Genomic DNA, 20,511 nt, shown 5'->3' on the forward strand with positions numbered 1-20,511 from the left:
TGACGCCATAATACCTTGACCTTCAACATGCAGGGATAGAGTGTAAATTAAGAAAATATGTCCCCATCTCCAATCTATCCATAGAACTCAACATCATGAAAATTGGAGGAAAATTATTCAAATTATGATCAAAAAAATCAACTTGCATGATTTGCATGATTTTTGTTAATTCGGTCACAATCTGAAAAAGAAGGTCAAGGACACAAATGAAATATCAGGTGCACAACTTCATTACATATCCACTATTATGATGCAAGAACATCTTAGAAAGCTAAACGGTCCTTGAGATTCCAGAATGGCAAAAATTGAGCAATGACAAAAAAAAAACGCTTCTTTTTTTTTCAGACCACCATTTGACCTTGACCTTTAATCAAGAGGGATATGATATAAATTAAGTGCAAATGTGACTTGCTCTAGGCTATCTAGAGTGGGCAATTTCGTTCCGATCAGACAAACCTCAGTCGAGTTGTGGTTAAAAAAAAAGAGTAAAATTTTTATAATCAGGTCAAGACCTTAAAAATTAGGTCAAAGTCAAAAAATTACGTCAACCACACATAGTTTTGTCATCCCATTATTGATGCAAAATTTCATTCTGAAAGTCCTTGCCGGCTCTGAGATACATCTCGGATATTGGCAGAAAAAAAAGGAAACAATAAAATAAACCAAAATGGTGGGATAGTACACCTTGGGGGATCTAAGAAACTGGTGCCATTAAAATGGGGGGGGGGGGCGGCATTAATTAATTGTAGAAACAAATGCTACAACAGCTATAAGCCTTCCGCCATCCTATCCTATAATAATACCACTCTTCATGCCATGAAGGCACATAGGGCTGCCGAGGCAGATTCATTGGTAAGGAGTACAGTCCTGGACAGGTCGCCACTCCAATGCAGGTTACCCTGAATGGTTATTACCCCAGTACACTGGTACTCGTTTCACCGACCTTAGAAGTATAACAGGCTGTCAACCCCACCTGGTATTAATTCAACAGTTGACATGGACTTGAACTCAGGACCCTAAGGTCCCAAGTCAGCCACCTTAACCGCTAAGCCAACACCAGGCATCCCCTATTCTATAGAGGCAGGCTAAATAACAAGGAAATTTGATGCAGAAGGAGGCCATTTGGCCCATCATGCCTGCGCTACACCAACAACTTATGGAAGGATACTTGCATGATTTAAATAAACAGGTGACAGAACAAGTCACTCAAAAGAGTTTTTGAACATGTCTGTACATCGACATAGAAGCGCAGAACCGAGACAGTTTATTGCCAGGCTGTGCCACCTTATTTACTCTTTCTGAGTCATTTTGTTCTGGAAGATGTCAGGCATGCAACAGAAAATGTTATTCTATAAATTACTTTATGATGCTTTAGCAGTACACATGAAGCCTGGTGTTGGCTTAGTGGTTAGGGTGGCAGCTTGGGATCCTAGGGTCCTGAGTTCAAGCCCCATTGGCCACTGAATGGTTACTGTCTGTGCAGGGTATTTTTACATATATACGCTAAGTTTCAGGAAGTTTCGATGAAAACTGTAGGCTAATACACCAGGAGGTTGACTCAGCCTGTCATCCTTGCGAGGTCGGCAAAATGAGTACCAGTGTACTGGTAAGGGGGACACTGCATCAGCGGCATAGCCACGTCCCAACCAATGATGCAACCAGCAGCCACAGGTTGCACTCGATAGGAGAGAGAGAGAGAGAGAGAGAGAGAGAGAGAGAGAGAGAGAGAGAGAGAGAGAGAGAGAGAGAGAGAGAGAGAGAGAGAGAGAGAGAGAGAGAGAGAGATATATATATATATATATATATATATATATATATATATATATATATATATATATATATATATATATATATATATATATATATATATATATATATATATATATATATATATATATATATATATATATATATATATATATATATATATACATATACATACACAGAACATTAGAAAATGCGCACCTTTGTGAAACAATGCTCTTTCATAGTTGAACAGTGTATAGTAATTGGAAAATTAGCATAAAACAATTACACTGAACATTGGCTCATCTTGTTTATTTTTTGATAGTTCACAAAAACAAGAAAGTTCCAGAAAATACGAAATGGTCCACTAAATTCGAGTATTAAGAAAGATCGGTTGAGCGAAGGACCATGATGAAATGTTTCCACTAATTGGATGGGAGTAGGTATATTTAATCCCAGTGCTGCCTTGGCCTTGCAGCCTGATTTCAGGCAGATCAATCTGGCATAGCATGGATTTGACTATAAGATGTAACACTTTCCATTAAGTTATTGAGAACAACTACAGCTTTCACTCATGCTCAGGTATTATAACCTGTGCAACATCTCCCCAATTTTACCTGCAAATCAACAAGCGTCACCTGCTCATGTAGGCCTTGTCATGGTCATTCCTATTCGAGGGAAAACGATGCTCGTTCTTTGATTTTTCACTTCAATGTCTTGGATCATTGTAGTACCACCTGCAAAGCAACAAGAACATGCAATAAACAGACAGATTAATCAATAAAAAATATATATATATTTATGCAACAGTCATGCCTGCCATGTTGCGAGAAGTTGTCCCCATCGAGATCAAAGGGTCACTATGGATGCTCATCCTGAAGCCTTGCGTAATGAACCTCAATACCAATCATCCCGGTTCCGTGCACTGCATCCCAAAAAGAAATAAAAGGGAAACCGTAACAGAGTGCAAGATAAACGTAAGGCTTTAATGTCCGCGGAGAAGCGAGGTATTAAAGCAACTCGGCAGGAAGCGAGGATGAACCTTAAGCCTTAGAACCCGTTGTTGAAACAAAACGGGCCATAAAGCTAGGCACATCGTTTCTTGGTGGGATCGGATGCCTACTTCTTGAACAGCCGTTCCGATAAATGGCTTCCATGGGAATAATTTGACCACAGGAGACCTTTTATCACGGCGAAGTCCCTTTGGCGCTGAACATTTTCTGTATGCCGAGGGATCACGAAAGCCACGTTTTCATTACTGGCACACTCCAGCGTCCGACCCTAAGGAACTGACAGACTCTTTGGAATTGTAAATGCTTGTAATAGATTCATAATGATGATAAAGCAGAGGAAAAATATAAACAGCAGCAATAAAAGTAACAGTATAACTAAAACCTGTCCCTCTTATTTAATCAGTATACATTAATTAAATTTTGGAAAATGGTAAAGAGCTTTGGTGGATTAATTTGCCATCATGTAATTACCTCTGGCAACAAAGGTGGATGGGGGTTATGTTTTCACCCCTATCTGTCTGTCTGTTTGTTTGTCTGTGAACAGAATATCTCAAAAGGTTGTGGACGGATTCAGACAAAACTTGGTGGACAGGTTTGGTGTTTGACAAGGATGAATTGATTCCATTTTGGTGAAGATCCGGATTCAAATATGAGAATTGAAAAAAATAATTCGTGATTCTTCACCATTGAGAGATGGGGCCAAAAACGATATATCATGATATCTCAAAAAGTTAAGGACGAATTTGGACAAAACTTGGTGGACGGGTTTGGTGTTTGACAAGGACGAATTGATTCCATTTTGGCGAAGATCCGGATTCAAATATGAGAGAAAAAATATTCAAGTGCATCTTCACCATTGAGAGATTGGGACCAAAAACGATATATATCATGATATTTCAATAAGTTAGGGATGGATTTGGACAAAACTTGGTGGACAGGTTTGGTGTTTGACAAGGACAAATTGATTCCATTTTCGTATGATCTGGATTTAGATGCGACATCTATTTTTATCTTGCCAAAACGAAGTTTTTGCAAGATATGTTAGTCAGCTTGTATGTTTTTTTTTTGTTTGTTTGTCTGTAATCGCGTATAAAAAATTCTGCAGAGCACAGTTATCATTGGAAATTTTTGTAACTTCGCATGTCAGAGGCCTATATAGGTCCCTTTCAGTGCACAAAATTTTGAAGGTCAAGGTCAAAGGTCAAGGTCACATTGTCGCAAATCAGGGGAGTCGACGAAACCCTTATTTTTTGAGTAATTTTGATCGGATCGTCTTCAAACTTCATGGGAATATAGTTCATGGTCTGGTGCTCAGCTGATTAATTTTTGGTGGCGATTGGCCTTGACCTTCATCTGTTTTGTTTTTTTTTGGTCTGTAATCACGTATAAATCACTCTGCAGAGCACAGTTATCATTGGAAATTTTTTTAACTTCGCATATCAGAGGCCTAGAGAGGTCCCTTTCAGCGCATAAAATTTTGAAGGTCAAGGTCAAAGGTCAAGTTCACTTTGTCGCAAATCAGGGGAGTCGATGAAACCCTTATTTTTTGAGTAATTTTGATCGGATCGTCTTCAACCTTCATGGGAATATAGTTCATGGTCTGGCGCTCAGCTGATTAATTTTTGGTGGCGATTGGCCTTGACCTTCATGGTTAGCGCCTTAGGTCAAACATATTTGACCCCAAGGTCAAATTTTCAAGTTTTAGGAACCATATCGTGTCGTACCTCAAATTGAACACCTCGATGAGTGCTTTCTAGATATGTCAAGCTTGAGACATTATGACGTCATTTGGTGACGTTATGAGGCAAACGCATATTTTTCATGGTTACTCTGTAGAACGATTCTCATCGGAATCTCTTGTAGGCAGATATTCCTCAAGGAGTCGCTCCTGGTAGATAGCAGCTCTGTTCACCTCAGTGTGACCTTAAAGAAGTCACACGTGGTTACCTTTTGGCAAGATACGGGTCACCCTGCGGGTGACATTGGTTTATTTTTTTTAATGATTCTTCATCATTGAGAGATAGGACCAAAAACGATATATGGCATGGTATTGCAAAAAGTTATGGATGGATTCAGACAAAACTTGGTGGACAGGTTTGGTGAACGAAAAGAACGAATTGATTCGATTTTGCTGAAGATCCAGATGCGAGAATTTTTTTTAATTTTAAAAGTGCTTCTTCACCATTGAGAGATGGGGCCAAAAACGATATAGCATGATAGCTCAAAAAGCTATGGACAAATTTGGACAAAACTTGGTGGACAGGTTTGGTGTTTGACAAGGACGAATTGATTCCATTTTGGTGAAGATCCGGATTCAAATATGAGAAGAAAAAAAAAACATTTCAAGTTTTTCTTCAACATTGAGAGATTGGGACCAAAAAAGATATATATCATGATATCTCGTAAAGTTATGGACGGATTTGGACAAAACTTGGTGGACAGGTTTGATGTTTGACAAGGAGAAAGTGATTTCATTTTGGTGAATATCTGGATTCAAATATGAGAATAAAAAAAAAATTCAAGTGATTCTTCACCATTGAGAGATAGGACCAAAAACGATATATATCATGATATCTTAAAAAGTTAGGGATGGATTTGGACAAAACTTGGTGGACAGGTTTGATGTTTGACAAGGAGAAAGTGATTTCATTTTGGTGAATATCTGGATTCAAATATGAGAATTAAAAAAAAAATTCAAGTGATTCTTCACCATTGAGAGATAGGACCAAAAACGATATATATCATGATATCTTAAAAAGTTAGGGATGGATTTGGACAAAACTTGGTGGACAGGTTTGGTGTTTTACAAGGACTAATTGATTCCATTTTAGTGCGATCTGGATTGAGATACGACACTAAAAATTTTTTTTTAATGGTTCTTCACCATTGACAGATAGGACCAAAAACAATATATATCATGATATCTTAAAAAGTTAGGGATGGATTTGGACAAAACTTGGTGGACAGGTTTGGTGTTTTACAAGGATTAATTAATTCAATTTTAGTGCAATCTGGATTGAGATATGACATTAAAAATTTTTTTTTAAAATGATTCTTCACCATTGAGAGATAGGACCAAAAACAATATATATCATGATATCTTAAAAAGTTAGGGATGGATTTGGACAAAACTTGGTGGACAGGTTTGGTGTTTTACAAGGACTATTTGATTCAATTCTAGTGCGATGTGGATTTAGATATGACATCAATTTTTTTTTTTTAATGATTCTTCACCATTGAGAGATTGGACCAAAAATGATATATGGCACGGTATTGCAAAAGTTTTGGATGGATTCAGACAAAACTTGGTAGACAGGTTTGGTGAATGAAAAGGACGAATTGATTCGATTTTGCTGAAGATCCAGATGCGAGAATTTTTTTTAATTTTAAAATTGCTTCTTCACCATTGAAAAATGGGGCCAAAAACGATAAATAGCATGATATCTCAAAAAGTTGTGGACGGATTCGGACAAAACTTGGTGGACAGGTTTGGTGAATGAAAAGGATGAATTGATTCGATTTCGTTGAAGATCCAGATGCGAGAATTTTTTTTAATTTTAAAAGTGCTTCTTCACCATTGAGAGATGGGGCCAAAAACGATATATAGCATGATATCTCAAAAAGTTGTGGACAAATTTGGACAAAACTTGGTGGACAGGTTTGGTGAATGAAAAGGACGAATTGATTCGATTTTGCTGAAGATCCAGATGCGAGAATTTTTTTTAATTTTAAAAGTGCTTCTTCACCATTGAGAGATGGGGCCAAAAACGATATATAGCATGATATCTCAAAAAGTTGTGGACGGATTCGGACGAAACTTGGTGGAAAAGTTAGTTCGGTGACAAGAACAAGCCGATTAAATTTTGGTTCAGGTCCGAATCCAGATCTGGCCTATCAGTGGAAATCAAACCATAAACTGTTCAGCCTGTCAGAGCTATGCAATCCACCAAGTGCTATTCTCGTTAAATTATGTATTTTATCTGCCAAAAGTTCTAGTTAAAGGAAATGATAAAATAGTTCCAAAGTCTTCCCTGCGCACAAATTGCTGTGCCTGTGACTTCAATGCACTACCTTGTCAGTAGCTTATTGATTTCACCTGTCTCCTACGCTGGATAAACACACATCAACGAATCGAGCCGGAATTGCACTCATCAAGCTAATCAGTCCCACAGGTTAAAACGACTCTATGATTGGAAGCATCGCAATTTTGTGTGTAAAAAACAAACAAACAAAAGCCTGAAAAGAGATGGGAGGGATCACAATCACATTCAGGTGTAAGGTATTATCAAACTACCATGTCTGATTGCTTCAAACACTTTATGCGAGCTGATAACAGAAACGAACACAAAACTATCGCACGTAACCTTTAAACGGCTTTAAATGGACGGAATGGGTTGTGGATCACTGGTGTGATTGCGAAGCATTTTGAAATATTTTATAAATTCCATGAAAATATCATCTCATAAACAGACTGACTCAGCCTTGATGCCTGTCGGAAGGACATCCTGATTGAAAGCCTAAAATGGCCTGAGTTCAATTAACTCATTGCTTACTTTAAAGTGTTTTTTGCTTTTGTGGCCACCTGTCTTGTGTACGACCTTTGTGTCTGGATTACTGAATATAGTGGTTAATAAGAACAGAAACACTCGTTATTAATAAATCTGGCTGATGAAATTACACCAGAGTGGTTGTAACAGTTTGTCAAATCACTCGAATGAATAATTCCCAAAGTTGTTGATATTTCCTTGAATAACCTGAAGCATTGTCGAACGCCGTCGGCGTCCAGCTGACATCGCTAATACGATGCTGCACCTGTCTTGTACGGCACCAAGATGAAAATTTCTCAGGCAAACAGCACACTGGCAGCCATGTTAATATTTTATCATTTGCCAAGTGATATTCCATTTGCTTTTATCTGAGTTACACGAGAAAAGCCTGCTAAAGTGAGTAGAATTGGTAGTTCGTCGGGTGTTTCGTTGAAACTGATTTTTTTTTTTTTTTGAATTGACCTAGGCTAATGATACCTCTTTATGTATATAAATTTGAGGTTCGTTGTAGAGGCGGAACAAAGAACAAGCAGAACAACAGCAGTAGCAACGACAATGATGATGACGACGAGGACTTGTAGGGAGCTTGTGTGTGGATGGTTGATGGTATCTCGTAGTGGTGTAGCACAGGCATGATGGGCCGAATGGCCTCCTCCTGCACCAAAGTTCCTTGTTATTCCTTGTATTATGACAGCAAAACCACATGAGCAACAACAGCAGCAACAACCGCCGTTTTATGACAGAAAAGGGGGTTGTTCGATGATGGCATTCCTCCATACTACTTTCAGGTTCATGCACATCCTAACATTCCATCTCTTTCTTGACATTTTAAAATCCACGTCTTTTTAGGACATCTCAGCTTTCTTCCTTCCATCTTGAGCTTGATTACTTTCTTTGCACCTTCATATTCTGGCCTTTGTTGGGAATGACCTTACCAAGCTTGGTATTCTTTCTTTTAAAGACAATCCATTCATTCTTTGTATCATTCTCATCTCTGTTCCTTCCATTCTTTTTACATATTCGATCCGCATCACTGACATTTGTTTCCATGCATCAATACCGGTCAGGTGCAGGCTTTATAAACCCTAACTTTTACCGGTATTGGAACATTTCTGTGCTTTATGATACCACTTAGTTGCCTTCACGTATTCCTGATATAGCGGATAATTCTGCTCCTGATGCCTCCATCATGCCTCGAAGGGAACACAAACTTTTGACCTTTTCTTAATTAAATTCTGAGTTCAGGAGCTTTGCTTTTTGTTAATCTCTTTCTTGAAATGATTAATTCTCACATATTTTACAAATTAAAATCTCAGCTTTTGTTTCCAAATTTCCAGTGATACCAATGCACCTCTTGTGATACCATCTGTAACAGTGCCTACATCGAATTGAGATCCTTCCAACTCCTCTTTTCCGTCTATTCAACAAGGCCATTGTTCGCTTTCTTTCCTTTGTCTTTCTTTGTCACTCACCATAACCTTAGTTTCATCTATGTTAACGTGTAATCCTTTCTTCTTTATTGCATTTTTTTTCCATTTTTGAAACATCTTTTGGTTATTTTTCACTTTCAGAATTCAATACCAAGTCATCAGCATCCAATAAGTTGTATGGAAATCACAGCCTCTCTTTCCTCAACAATTTTTTCCATCAGCACTACAAACAGTAAAGGAGTTAAAACTGATCCCTGGTGTAAGCCTTCCTTGACCTCGAACATTTCAATTCATCCAAAGTTGGAAAATAAATACAAAGTGCTTGTTGTCTATGCTTTCAACCTTTCTTAGTCTTCTTTCAAGCACCTTTTCAAAAACTGTCAATGCCTGCTCAATGAACTTAACTCCTGTGTAGGATGAACATAACAAAGGGTTCCCCTTCATCTTGAACAAGTGTAATTTCTATTTATACATGGTCGAAGCTCATGGAAGAGCTTGTTCTAGTTCACTGAATGGATCACGACACAACAGGACAAAAGAAACAGTTGAGAGAGAGGAGAGAGATAGAGAGATATAGAGATAGATGGGGGGAAAACACGGTCTACAGCAGAGTTGAAGGCCAAAATAGAGGGAGACTTGGCCAAATAATTGGTGTGGGGAGGAAAGAGGAGCAGGAGAGGATGCATGAGGTGGACAAGATGGATACAGAAGGACACTCTCAGGAGGGAAATCAGAAATTTGGAAGGAGGATGGATTTGGGCCCAATCTTCAGGGATCACTCCTTTGCCAGACCTTTCCAATCAATTTCGTCATCTATTTTATTCCTCCATGTTCCAGCCACCTCGATCTATCATATTGACTAATAATCCATTTGGTTTTTTTTGACGAATTCCATCGAAAAACTGATTCTTCTTCGTTTGTACCTTCAACGTTATTCCATTCCAGTTCATTCCAACATTCGTTTTTTTTTTCATTGAAGAGCTTTTCAAAGAAAGCTTAATCCATTTCTTATCAATGTCTTCTTTTATTACTGGAAATGTCCGTTTTTGTTTTTCAAACAATTAACTTCGACCACATCTCTTGGTGCCTTTACCACCTGCCTGGATACTTTGAAAATGTTATTCTTGCCTTCTGATGAACTTAAGCTTTTTTCCTATTTTTCACACACTTTGTTCATTTGCTCTTGCTATTTCATTCTCTAAACGTTTATATTCTTATCTTGAGGGCCTTTGCTCTTTCGCCACTTTTTGTAGGCTTCTTTCCTTTGTTTGAGCACTTCTTGGTTATCGTTTTTCCACCACCTTGTTTCTCGTTCCTTTTGAACCCTGCCAATGCTTAGCCCACAAATATTGCTGGCTGTCTCATCCAAGCATTTTTTTGTTGAGTCCACATCCTATCTACTGTACATCCTCAGAAGTTACAAACCTAATCTCACTTTTTAGATGTTCTTGAAATGTTTCCGTTTTTGCAACCTTAAGCTTCCAAACGTTTACACAAACAATTTACTTGAGTTCCAACTTTTGTTTTCATTTCCAACTCGCAAAGTCTACTTGTTGCTTTGCTGACGGACCAATTCGTCATCGTGTTTGCCAAAACTTTTGGATGAGAAGGAGAAGGAAGGGAAGATAAATTTACCCGTGCATATAGTGCTTTAATCCCTCACCCTTACCCCAAACCTCCCCTCTCGCTTCCCGTCTGCATCCTCACGTCGTCATTGTCCGCCCCCCCCCTTGCCGCATCCCCACGGTCTTCCTGATTTCCCTTCCCACTAGAAATGTCTCACACACGATGACATGCTTTGACAGACCCCTCCGTTTTTTTTTTCGGGGAGGGGGGGGAAGTAGGGGAGAAAGGAAGGGGAACAAATTTACCCATGCAAAGAGTGCTTTAACCTCAGTGTTGCTGAGGTAAAAAAGTAAATTGTAATACCATCTGCCACCACCACCAGGTGATGCCACATGGTACACATTTACTGAGATAATTTACGCCCCCCCCCTGCCCCCTACATCCCCATGTGAGGTTGCGGCCACAAAGCCTATGCTAGCCCTGACACAAAGTTGTATTTGTACCCCAAGTTTGGAATTTGTAACTTAAAAGATGTGGCCTTGCATAAGGAGCAAAGATAGAAAAATACACAGACAGTTAGACAGACAGACAATGCCATGTGTGTGTGTGTGTGTGTGTGTGTGTGTGTGTGTGTGTGTGTGTGTGTTGTTCTTCTTTCGGCTGCTCCCGTTAGGGGTCGCCACAGTGGATCATCCGTTATGATCCGCATACTGATTTGGCACAGGTTTTATGCCGGATGCCCTTCCTGGCACAACCCTGGTCACCACTTATGACACAGGGATAAGGATTGGGTTTCGCCATGATTCCGGGCTGCCCTGCACCCTCTCATAGCGCAGCCCAGTGCAGAGCTCCCGTCCTCAAGCGATCCTCCAACCCAAGCCTCCAAGTAGCCGGATTACAGGCGCACGCTACTACGCCCGGTGTGTGTGTATATATATGTATGTATGTTTGTATGTATGTGTATATGTGTATATGTGTATATGTGTATATGTATATATGTGTGTATATATATATATATATATATATATATATATATATATATATATATATATATATATATATATATATATACATACATACATACACACATACATATAAAAATGTTTGAATACCAATCTATGCTGAATCAACCATTCTTCACCATCTATTACTAAAACGTTGCTTATCCTTCTTTTAAAACTCTTTTTGCACTAATAGATCAATCTTCGCATCTCCACTTGTAAAAGCCACAAATTGTTATTTTGTCTTCTTGAAGTTGTTATTGAGGATACACACACATCCACCATTTGTAATGTTGCTTCTCTTGGCTCATTCCTTTTACCATACCCAAATCCACCATTATATCCGTTTTTATTTCTCACTGACATGTCCATTCAAATCTCCACCTCAAATTACTCCTTCTTTGTCGATTGTTAATTGAACCAAATATTTTAGTTCATCCCAAAATTATCTTCATTCTTCTTCACCGAGGCTTGCTTGTGGTGCATAAACACAATATGCAAAATGTCTTCTCTCATAATAATTTTTGGCATCATTATTCTGCTACTGAATCACTTAACCTCTCTCACTAATTGGATAAATCTTTCTACGATGACAACACCAATGCCCTTTTGGTCTCGACACCAGAAAAACTTACATTCTTCTTCATTGCAGCCAATAAGCCTTGTACTTTGGGTCTTTACACCTCACTTCTTGAAGACAAATAACTCTTCTTCTCTTGAGCATTGTACGATTCCTCTACACCTTCCCATCATCATACCTACATTCATCGTCCTTATCTGTCATCATTATTGGTTCCCATTGGAAATGATCTCACCAGGATTCATGATCAATTGCAGGCTGGTTATTTTTGTTGTTGGCAGGTGGGCTTGCTCACGTGGTACTTCGGGCTGTACCACTCCCATGCTTTAGAACTGCCATCATGAGTTTTGGAGCTGAGGCTTCTATGACTGGATGGATGCCATTCCTGACACCAACCGTTTTTAGCTCGCCTGTTCGAAGAACAGAGCTATAGCGATACCCCCGGCGTGAGCGTGAGCGTGAAAATGTTAAAGTTTTTGGTGCAAGTTATTTCCTTTCTAATGTTTTTATCTACCACACTATTTTTTACTGATTACAATATACAAATACATATATTGCTTTAAAATTATTTGGATCAGACTTCACTGCAATGCTTTATAAAAAATATTATTAGACTAGTCTTTTAAAAACGATAAATGTATAAACAGGTGAGCATTGGGTGGCTTCGACACCAACTCTCTGGTTTTTTCAGGGATTGTACCCTTAGCCTGTGGTTAAAAAAAACCTATACCACAAGGCACTGGTTGAGAAAATAAACCAAGTAAGCAAGTAATTAAGTTAGTCAAGTACCTTAGTCAACAAATTAATCAAGGCAAGTTCGGAAGTGGTTCGTAAGTCGTAATTGATTTTGTTAATAAAAGTTGGTAAGTTATGCTTGTAGGTAATTAAGTTTGTCTGCACTGTCAGTAATTAGTAGATAATAAAGTCGACTGATTAATCAAGTAAATCTGAAAGCATGTTATTAAAATTGTTCAGACTAAAAAGCTTTGTCCAACTTTAAAATAACCAAGAGCATTTAAGTCCACTGAACTAAGTTGAAGGAAGAAGAAAAGGAAACAACATGATAGGAAAGAAGGTGGGATGGGGAGTGGGGAAGGGGGAACTTCAGCGGAAGTAAACAATCGGTTGGGGGGTGGGGGGTGGAGTGGAAATGCACCCAATTGGGAAAAGGAAGGGAGGAGTGAGAGGGATGAGGAGAAAGGTTGGGCCAGGAACTTCTCTGCTCTCCAAAAAGCGAATGTGCAGGACAGCGGTGGCATCATAAAGGCAGAGGCTATTCAAAAGATGTGATGTATACAACAGAAAGAACAGTGTAAAGCCTGAAAAACACCAACAGCAGGGCGGAGGCATAGAACAGAGCCACTTGGAGTAAGAATGGGTGAAGGAAAGAATAAGAGTAAGAGGAGGTGGAGGAGGACTGAGGGGGTGGACAAGATGGATACAAATTCAAACACAGGAGGAAGGGGTTGAAAGAATAGGAAGGGTTGGGGAATGACCGAAGGAGGAGTTGAACAGACATGTTGAAACCCTGGAGAGAAGAATGAGATTGAATTGACTGAGCAAGTTGCTTCCACAAGTGGGAGAAAAGAGAAACAAATAAGTGGAGGTGAGTCATGAGCCTAGATTTTTGGAATTTCATGAAAAGTTACTGACTGGTAGACCATGTGTGCCATGGAGAAACCTGGGGAAGAGGATTGGTGAGGGGATGAGGTGGGAAGACAGGGCCCAGAAGGGGCAATGGGTAGAAGACCAGAAAGGATGTGGTGGAAGACAGAGGTCACCAATCTGTCTGTACTTGATGCTTAGCTGTGAACCATGAAATGCAAAGTTTGTTTTTGGTAAAAAAATAAATAAAAATCTACCAAGAATGCAATCGTTGGGTGAAGGTCTAATATCAAGCTGATGGACTCAGTTGTTGAACATCAATCATTTGTTAACTATGTACCATAATGTAAGAAAGTTTGATGACCATGTCAGATGTGCTTTATGAGTTGTGATATTTTAATTATGATCAAATAAAATATTTAGTCATCTCTCCAAAGAATCTACAGTCTCTAAAAAACAGTGAAAGCTTTTTGTTCAAGCGCATTTCATTATCATTGTGGAAGGTCGAAATGCTCTGTACTTTTCGATATCAGAAGCTGATGTTCTGTTGGTTCCTTATGTATCGTTTCACTTTTTTCAGATGAAGGGCATGAAGGCTTTTATGATTGGGAACGATTTTGTCTTGAGTAGGTCTTATTAGCTACAGGGATCTCAGATGGAAAACAGGAAGAATATACAAAAATTTGAAAGTTTAGAGAATGGTTGCGAACTTTCTGCTGCACAATTCAGTCTTAGCATGGAGGGTCGTGTATGCCTCATGTCTCACCGATCACTTGCAAGCGCAGTTCGATGCACAGACGATCTCAAATGCTCACCTCCATCTGGGAAAGCACATTCACTCCCGTGTCCAACCGGCATGCAAACACTCTTCTAGATTCTGAGAGAGAGAGAGAGAGAGAGAGAGACAGAGAGAGAGAGACAGAGAGACAGAGAGACAGAGAGACAGAGAGACAGAGAGTGCAAGTGTGCTGGACGGTAGTGGGAATTGAGCATACATGTACCAGGGAGATGTGGTAAGACTTCTAGTTTCCAGGTCAAGACTGCTTGGAGAATCCATTTAATCAATACTTCACAAACTAAAACAAAACAAATTCGCTCTATATAAAATTTGCAGTGATGAAGTAAATCAATTAGCAGTTGTAAAAAAAGAAAAACAGCAGGGATCTCATTCATATTGCTCATGGCCCAATGGTACAGCCCACTTTCATGAATTGTTTTTAAAAAAAGATTAAAAACACGAACATTTGAAAGCAGTACAAAATATGAAAATACTAGAATGGCATTAAGTAGAGGACATATCTCTGCCAGGCTTAACGGGTGACATTTTGTATCCCAATGAAAGGCTGGATCTGCATTCAGACATTAACCAACATCAAATCTGCTTCTTCTTGTCACCTACCCAAGTCATCCACCAAGTTTTGTCATAACTCGTTCGCAACTTAAAAAAAAAATATCATGCTGTATATCGTTTGTGGCTCCATCTCTCAATGGTGAAAAATTGTTTAGAAAATTAAAAAAAAACTCTGATCCGGATACAGATCTTCACCAAAATCGATTCCATTAGTCCTTGTCACACACCCAACCTGTTCACCAAATTACATCTGAATCCATCCATAACTTTTTGAGATATCATGCAAACAGACAAACAGATAGGAGTGAAAATATTTCCTCCGTCCACCTTTGGTGATGGTGGTAATAAATATAAAGACTTGCTCATTGGAAAAAAAAATAGTGTAAACAAATTAGGCGGTAAACTGGAGAGATTGGTGGAGAGCATTGAAGTCGTAGAAATGATCCACAATGCACAAAGCACAAGGCTATCAATATGTGAACAAAACAGGTGAATAGAGCCTAAAGCCAATATTCCATATACACTTTGTGATGTATGTCTGGTGTTGGCTTAATGGGTAGGATGATGGGCTTGGGATCTTAGGATCCTGAGTTCAAATCCCACTTGGCTGTTGAATTAATACCAGGTGAGGTTTGCTGCCTGTCGCCCTTCTGAGGTTGGCAAAATAAGTGCCAGCTTTCTGATATCCTTTGTTGAAGTGGTGACTTGTCCAGGATTGTATCCAATAGCCAAGGAAACTGCTTCGGCAGCACCGACGCTCTGCACAGAGTATGGTCCCAATGGATGGATGGATTGTGATTTCACCCTAGTCCATATGAAGTCATGCTTTGTTATGAGTGCACCGATGTCTGTCTGTGGGGTCTTTTGCTTGCTGATCATATGGATATGAAGGTAAATGATGCAAAGAAAATGACTAATCCTGGAGGAAATGACATTGCATGGAAGAGGTTTTTTTTTTTTAACCATTCCAAATTTACATACAGACATAAAGCACATTATAATCATTGCTTTCCAGAATATTAGCATTGACTGGGTTTTAATTGTTTTTTTTTTTTGCAAAATTACAACTTTACATAAGGGAAGTGATGATCCAGGAACGATTCAGTGTGGAACCATTGGAAATCATTGTTTTCAAGTGCTTCCGAGCAAATTATTATGCTGTTCAAGTGGAGCAGTCAATTTAATTTTAAAATCAGTTTCACAAGAACTCTTGTTCGCAACGGTAAGAGAATTGCAGGCGTATCGAGATTCCACACATCTCTGCATGTTCTTCTGAATAATAATAAATCTATAATGGGAAAAAGGACTAAAAACACCAAGGAAAGAGCTGCAATGTTATCTTGCAACAGTACAGTGATAGTTATCATGTGTTTAATGAATCAAATTTCATGCAGTTGAAAAACACGATGTCCAAGTAATCAGAGGAATAACAGCTTGCTTTAAGGACTGTGGATGAAACAAGGGGATGTTGTCTTTTAATAGTCTGTGGTGTCATGGATAGGGGTATCTGCTCTGATTCTGGGAGGTCGGTGATTCGAACCACGGACGAGTTTTACCAAAGACTAGAAATGGAACGTATGCTTTCTTGCTTGATACTCGGCATTGAGAAAGGATAAAGCACAGACGTACAACCATAGGTTGGCAACTAATGCACAGGCTTTGATGTGCCGAATGGTCTCTTGCAGCATTGATATTGAAGTTTCTTAAAAGGAACTCGTATTAATGTCCATCAATTCAAAATTTTGAGCTCAAGCCCTGGTGTACATGGTGTCGCTTTATTGAATTGCAGACAAACCTGACAGCTGACAGAGCATCTTCAACAGACGCATGGATTTTTAGCCTAAAATCAGGCATTTGATTTTAGCCTTTTATACTGTCGCATCAGCAGGGGTTGAAGACCCGTTTTTAACACGGACCGCTCTCAGCCAGATGGTCTAGGACCATCCACGGATCCTGAAACGGTGTTTAAGATATTGCGTTCACTTAATTCAAAGATTTCCCAAAGTTCACCAAAACGAAGCCGAACTTGGAAGTGCAATACAGGGAGGCAAAAGACTGGAAAATGTTTCTAATCTATCTATAATTCCAGCAGTGTGTGTGTGCGTGCGTGCGTGCGTGCGTGCGTGCGTGCGTGACCGCTGTTTCTCGACAACCACTGGTCCGATCTCATTGAAACTTGCCAGGTATATTGCTGGGGACCTGAGGATGTGCCTTTTCAAGGTTTGATATTAATCGGACAAGTGCTTCCCAAGTTATGGCCATTTATTTACCAACCAATGACAGGACACGTTGTTACGTATGCGTGGCTGTGTAGGCCGGTGCGCGGCCGGCCGACGATGACGTCACGGGCCGTGCCGGTTACATGGCAGCAAATGTCATGGCAAGCAAAGACAGGGAGGTAAACTTTATTTTAATTTGGATTTTAATTAACTCTGTGTGTGGAAGTGTGGTTGTCGCGAGAATGCGAGAGTGAAGGAACAGCCTGTGTGTTTGTCGTTTCTGGCTCACGGTTTTAATGTTTTTTTTTTTGTTTTTTTTTTGCACGTACGGCCACGCACATACGGGCATGTGACAGCGAAGGAACGGCCTGTGTGGTGGTTGTTTCTGGCACGTGGTTTGAATTTTTCTTTCAGGGATCGTACTATGAATATCCATCCATCCATTGGGACCATACTCTGTGCAGAGCGTTGGTGCTGCCTAAGCAGTCACCTTGGCTATTGGGCACAATTCTGGGCAGGTCGCCACTCTGACACAGGATACCAGCAAGCTGGCACTCATTTTGCCGACCTTGGAAGGATGGCAGGCAGAGTCAACCCCACCTGGTGTTAATTCAACTCCAAAGCAGGATTTGAACTCAGGATCCTAGGATCCCATGCCCACCACCCAAAACATTAAGCCAACATCAGGCATACTATGGATATACAATGCCACAAACCAAGTGGTCACCAGACACAAATAGGGATGGAGGGACATGTACACTTATGTTCAAAAGGAAATAAATATTACCTGCAATGGTACCGAAATACCAGTCTCACACAAGCACAAAGGGGCAGGCGAGGGTTTGAGCAGGCACGAAGCTGCTGGCGTACAGGACAATGATGTTTTGGCTGTTGTTACGTATCAGTATAAAATCATTGTGCTGCAGATGAAAGCTAAATATCAGAGGATTATAAACCAGTAAAAACATATAATTGCCAGACAGCCCTCGACCCAATAACTTGTAATTTGGGTGAAAGGTTTTTGCACAGTGACCTTATGCAAGAGTCATAAATTGGCCACGGAGTGCGTTGGAGATCAGGAAGGAGGGAGATATGAACCGAGAGAAGGAATGTCTGTGTGCTGCATGTCCTGTGACAGAATGCATTTCAAAATCCGGCTCATCCAATAAAGAGGTAATCAGGAATGCTGTATGTGAACTGGGACTCGTTGCGCAACTCCAAAGTCCTGATTAAAGAACTAGCTTCAACCTGCGCTCAAAGCTGGCCATTCTTCTCTACTGACCGGTCAACTCGACGAACCTACTCGACCAACCTACTGCACTGCCGTTGTCTCAGAGACTACTTCAAAACATGTATCTCCTCGCTGGTTGCATCAAGATGGCAGCCTGCCTGTTCCTTCACTCCCTCCTCACTCAGCCTATTGCTGGTACACATTATCCTTGATAGCGTGAAGTTTGGAATTCAACGTCAAACAACTTGATCTGTGGACTCGGATTCATCTGCAGACTTCGGTGATACCAAGCTCACCCTCTGAGGATTTGCAACGCGACTGGTCAGTCAGATTCCAACCTGTTCGTACCCACTGGACAATATTGTTTTGAACGTGTTCGCAGCTGACCCATCACTCGTTTGTATCCTGCTGAAGTTTATTTTCAAACTGGTCACCTGAGATAGGTTACCACTTCGAAAGTCGTGAGTTAATTCATCGCTGCATTGACATCTGTGACATTTGTACTTTTGTAATCTGGGTATTCTTAGGAAAATCACAAAGTGTTTCTTTTAATCAGTTTTAGTCTTTTAAAGGTAGACAGTAGGGATTAATAAATATTACTTATTAATTCTACTTCTACCAACTATCGTGTGCTGGTTCCACCTGTAAAAATAACAGTTAGGATTTTTTATTGTCAATAATTCTTTTCTACCATGACATCCTCCGGGTAACTGGTGCACTTACTTCGGTGCCTCGATGTGGACATGCAGCAACACTGTTGTGTTGTGTTGTGATGGTTATGGCTCGGGGCATGAAGGTGAAGAGGTGCAAAGGAGATGCAGGACAATGTCTTCTCCTCACAACCCGATATGAACAGTACAGGAAGTAGAGAGACAGGAGAGAGAGAGACAGGGAGCACATAACAGTTTTTATCACCACTTGGGACCACCCACAGCTGGTCCCCGTTGGCTGTTTCCCAGGATGGGGGCGATACTCCAACACAGCGTTCGGACTACCGAAAGCTGGTCCCGATTGGACACTCCACTGGATGGAGGCTGCACTTTCCCACAGCACCCCCCCCCACCACCATCCAGGACCTCTCCGGAGCACACAAGGCCACCCATCCTGCCATCCTTTGTGAGCCCTCTGCAGAATCGCCATACCTGTCCGGGTGCTGTGAAAGCATCCATACCACTTGTAAAGCTCATCTTCTAATGTCGTTTGCATGCCTTTGGAAAATGTCCAAGTCCTCCACCTGGCCTCGCCTTGTTTTTGCAGGAGGTTTTGCATGTGCAATCTTACTCTGTCTGCTTTAAAGTAAACACTCGCTGCCTCCTCGGTGCACAGTTTAGAAGACGACTTACTCCAATATTTTCCCTGTTATAAGAGTAATCTTACCACCGATGTGGACACATGGATCGTACTATGGCATATTCTTACCACAATCTGGCTATGGACCCCACTGCCCCCCTTTACCCACCCCCTCCCATCCATGTAACAATACAAAAAAAGAAAAAGCCAAGACAAGACTACTATTGTTACTGCAGAAAGTGATGCCAAATAGCAAAATCTCTGACTATATTGTATTCAGCAGAAACACCAAGGTTTGCCCCCATAAAATTGCATGGATTTATGGAACACAAAGTCACCAAACTGAAAGAATCTCATCGGTGAATAAGAAAGGACAATGTTGATTGTGGAGGCAACCCAGCGAGACAGCGAAGGAACCCAGCAGTATGGATGGACACAGGCATGATACAGCTGCAACTAGAACGGCACTCGGTAGAGCGCATACCTCCACCAAGCTGAACAGTTTACGTTTTGTATCCCATGGATAGGCCGAATGTGCATCTGTATCTTCATCATCATCATTGGGTGGATCATGATCGGACACATGTCGCTCTAACTGACTATCACGTTGACTATTGTGGAGAGGCTTGTGTGCCCCAATGACCCAATGAGCTACACTGGAAAGGTCTAACCAAACTAGGCAGGTCTGAGGGTACGAGACAGACAAAGTATAGTCCAAATCTTGAGGAGGCTACCTCAATGACAAGAAAAAATGCTGATGTTGGTAGCAAGGCCTCGTCGTTGAAATGGTGAAGCAGAAAGACTTGTTACCTGGCATTTCAGTGATGACGATCACCAATTCTGATATAATGAATACTGCATACTCGTGTAGAACTTACGACCACACCAGTAAAATTAGCAACCAAAAGACGTAAGATCTGGATCTTCAGCAA

General features: G+C 40.3%; 1 protein-coding gene, 1 long non-coding RNA gene and 1 pseudogene across 3 annotated transcripts in view; 1 reads left to right on the top strand and 2 right to left on the bottom strand.

Annotated features, from left to right (window-relative positions):
• The window catches only part of LOC147014748 (metabotropic glutamate receptor 6-like), an 817,753-nt gene that overhangs the window by 358,356 nt on the left and 438,886 nt on the right, over positions 1–20,511 (top strand). The gene's annotated exons all lie outside the window — the stretch shown is intronic.
• Positions 1,951–19,168, bottom strand: LOC147014750 (uncharacterized). Of its 2 annotated transcripts, XR_015050893.1 has the most exons (4): positions 19,013–19,168; positions 14,490–14,564; positions 14,255–14,309; positions 1,951–2,483 (listed from the first exon to the last, which is right to left on the bottom strand). It is a non-coding gene; the product is annotated as an uncharacterized LOC147014750 (long non-coding RNA). The 2 variants fall into 2 exon arrangements; XR_015050891.1 differs by lacking the exon at positions 14,490–14,564.
• Positions 11,084–11,224, bottom strand: LOC147014751 (signal recognition particle RNA; annotated as a pseudogene).

This window comes from Eptatretus burgeri, chromosome 13 (genome assembly GCF_056783735.1).
Source record: "Eptatretus burgeri isolate ZD-2024b chromosome 13, Ebu_testis_v1, whole genome shotgun sequence".
Taxonomy (NCBI): Eukaryota; Metazoa; Chordata; class Myxini; order Myxiniformes; family Myxinidae; genus Eptatretus; species Eptatretus burgeri.